Source organism: Leopardus geoffroyi, chromosome D1 (assembly GCF_018350155.1).
Source record: "Leopardus geoffroyi isolate Oge1 chromosome D1, O.geoffroyi_Oge1_pat1.0, whole genome shotgun sequence".
NCBI lineage: Eukaryota > Metazoa > Chordata > Mammalia > Carnivora > Felidae > Leopardus > Leopardus geoffroyi.
In genome coordinates, this window is record NC_059329.1 from 16,750,956 (window position 1) to 16,754,850 (window position 3,895).

Here is a 3,895-nt window from a genome sequence, read left to right on the forward strand (position 1 = left end):
CAGCCGCCTCATTGCGCCCGGCCGGCAAAACCACGCCGCGCGTCTCGCGTCACTGAGATGCGTCAAGGCTATTGGCTTGTTCCAATTGTGACGTCAGGAGAGCCCCGCCCGGCCTGGGTCTCCCAGGCGACCGGTATATACAGAGAAGCACGTGGAGGCAAAGCCCGCGAGTTTGGAAGGGGTGGAGCTCGACCAGAAGCGGACTGGTATGTGTCCAGGTGGGACCCAGTGGGAGGGTATTGGGAACGAGAAGGGGTTCCCGGGAGAAGGCCCAGCCTTTGAGCCCTGGGTTACAGATACCAACTTCCAGGTTTGAGGGAAGGCTAAAATGTTCCCGCTCCTTCCCACCTGTCTGGGAGAGGGTCTGCTTTGGCTCTCCTAGTTTTCTCTCCTCTCCTCTTTCTCCACCTCTCTCTCTGCTCATTTTACTAACATGAGACCAGTGATTGGGGATGACTCTCTGGGGAAACTGAGGCACCGAGTTAGTGGAAGGGAGGTTTTTGTTTTTTGGTTTTTTTTTAGTTTTTCGGGAAAAAGCTAAGACAGAACTTTGCGGCTCCCATTTGTTGTGTATCCTGTGGTGTTGAAGAAAATCACACAGGTGATTGGCGCCAGGCAAATCCAGGTTTTCGGTCTTTCCAAGTGTCCTTAGCTCCTTCTCCTGTTCTCTGTGGCTGGTATTTCTGTCCTTCACCGTTGCCTTCAAGATCTTCCTTGTCTTCTGTTTCCCAGAGAAACTAGAGCCAACCAGAAGGGAAATACTTAAATTTCCGCCTACAAACATATCTGAATCCATTCTTACCTCTGCTCCAGGGCAGTGAAGGAGGCTTCCCTCTTCTTGTCCAAGATGACTCCCTTTGATCTTGATTCTTTATACTCCTTTGGGGTCCTCCTGCCTTCATGTTTTATGGATATCTGTTGGATGTGCTGGGCACTCTTCTAGGCACAGAGGAGACTGCAGTGAACAGAACAGGCAAAAGTTTTGCCTTCAGGGAGCTTACATTCTAGTAGAAACAGAAGACAAAGAAGTGAAATATGTAGTATGTTAGATGGCAGTAGGAGCGATGGAGGCAAACAAAACACAGGCAGATACACGGTGTGTAAGGTGTTGTCAGAGATGGTCTCAATGAGAAGGTGACATCTGAGTGACCTGAAGGAGGTGAGGGAGTGAATCATCTGGCTATCTAAGGAAAGAATGTTCTAGGAAGAGGGGAACTACAGATGCAAAGATCATGAGGTAGAAACACAGTTGCCATTTTTGTGGAAAAACAAGAAGGCCAGTGTGACTGGAGTGAGGACAGCTTGGGAGATGAGGTCAATGAGGGAAGGCAGGGATTGCACCCTCTAGGGCCCTAAGGCCATTTTCATGGACTTCAACTTTTACTCTGAGATGGGAGCCATTGGAAGGTTTTGAGCAGAGGATGGGCACGTCCTCTGATGTCTGAGAACACATCTGAAAAGAGCCAGGGAACACATCTGAAAAGAAACAGACCATTAAGGACGTCACTCAAATTATCTGGTGAGAGATGGCGGTGTTAGTGTGGTAGGAGGCAGGAGGGTGGGGAGGTGTGGTTAGGTTCCGGACGTACTTGGAATGTTAAGAGCCAATAAGGTTTTCTGATGGATGAGGTGGTGTGAGAGAAAGGGAGGAATTTTTGGCTTGAACATTAACTGAGAAGGTGGGTAGGAGGAGGGCAGGAGCTTGGTTTAATAATGTCAAGTTTGAGATGTCTGTTAGGCGTGTCAAGATGTCAAGAAAGTGGCTGGATGTGCAAGTTTGGCAGGGTCTGGGTTGCAATATAGAATTGAGAGCTGTCAGCATACGGCTGTTGTTTAAAGCCGTAAGATTAGGGGAGGTCACTGACGGAGCAAATAGAAATAGAAGAGATGTGTAAGGACCGAATCCTGGAGCTCTCCAACATTAAATAGTTTTAGAAACGAGTAGGAGCCATCAGAGACTTAGGAGTGGCTAGTGAAGTAGAGAAGGAAAAAATCCAAGAGATGGGTGCTATGTTGTAAGCCAAGAAAGGAAATTTACCAAGGAGTAGAGAAAGATCATTCATGTCAAATGCTGCTGACGGATTAAGTAACCCAAGTCTGGGAATTGATTTAGAAGTCTCCTGATGACCTGGACAAGAACAGTTTTGGTGTCGTGGTGGGGTGAAAGTCTGTGGGTGGGCTCAAGGAAGGGTACGAAGAGAAGGATGGGGTACAGTGTAGAAAACTCTTTGGAGGAGTTTTGTGGTAAAGGAAGGTGGGTGGGAAGTAAAAGGAGAAGTGAGGTCAAGAAAAATTTTTATTTTTATTATTGATTTTGAGAGAGAGAGAGAGAGAGAATGAGCAGGGGAGGGGCAGAGAGAGAGAGAGAGAGAGAGAGGGAGAGAGAGAGAGAATCCCAAGCAGGCTCTGTGCCATCAGTGCAGAACCTGACTCATGGCTCAGTTCCACCAACCGTGAGATCACAACGTCAGGAAACCTACCCAACCTGGGCACTAAGATCTCCTATGTGCAATCCCAGTTGCCTGTTTAGTTATAACCAATTACTGGACCTCTTGCAAATTTGGTCCCTTTCACCATTTCATCCTTGGAGCTCTCTTCTCCTTTAGGTTGTATCATATAAGGCTTTTCTGGTTTTCCTCCTGACAGTTTCTTCCTCCTCTTTATTTCTAGTAGCCCTTATAGCATGGTGGTTGTTCTGGGTGCAGATTGTAGATCTTCTGGGATGACTTCTGATTCCTCTGGTTACTAGCTCTGAGGCCTGCAGCATTCCTATCTGTTTCTTCATGTGTAAACAAATGAGGCTGGTAGTAGTACCCGCCCTGTAGAGTTGACTTGAGGATTAAATGAGTTAATATGCATGAAAAAACCATTACAGCAATGCCTGACCTATAGGCAGCACATGAGAAGATCGCTCTGATCTGCTACTCATTCATCACCTGCTCCTTGTACGGACTGATGACGCCAAAACCTGTAGTTTCAGCACCAGTCATAATTATCTGTCTGCCTCCTGACATGCCCTTGGACACCCCATCACCATCTCACCCTCAACATGCCCAAGCCTTAAACTCATCGTTCTTCACTTAGTTTGTTCCCATTCCTTTATTGCCTACATCTGTGAATGGCATGATCGTTCATTCAATTTCCTACTCAGAATTTGCTGGTTTCCAACTTCTCCCCTCACTTAATTCTTTTTTTTTTTTTTTTTATAATATATGAAATTTATTGTCAAATTGGTTTCCATACACCACCCAGTGCTCATCCCAAAAGGTGCCCTCCTCAATACTCATCACCCACCCTCCCCTCCCTCCCACCCCCCATCAACCCTCAGTTTGTTCTCAGTTTTTTTTTTTTAAATTTTTTTTTTCAAATTTTTTTTTTTCAACGTTTATTTATTTTTGGGACAGAGAGAGACACAGCATGAACGGGGGAGGGGCAGAGAGAGAGGGAGACACAGAATCGGAAACAGGCTCCAGGCTCCGAGCCATCAGCCCAGAGCCTGACGCGGGGCTCGAACTCACGGACCGCGAGATCGTGACCTGGCTGAAGTCGGACGCTCAACCGACTGCGCCACCCAGGCGCCCCATTTCCCTTCCTTTTCAAGGAGAGAAAGAGAGAGCACGGGAGGGGCAGAGGGAGAGAAAATCTTAAGCAGGCTTCAGGCCCAGCCCAGAGCGCAAAAACGCGGGGCTCGATCTCTTGAAATCAAGAGTCCAACACTTAACCAACTGAGCCACCCAGGCGCCCCTGTAATATACCTACCTTTCTGTTTGGAGTGGTGGACACTTAGCTTCAGACAGTGATGGAATTTCCCCTCCTTTCTCCAAGGATTGCCTGAGTTTCTGAAGAATGTCCCATATATATTTGCCAGAGCACTAGAGGAAGTGGGCCTTGTTAT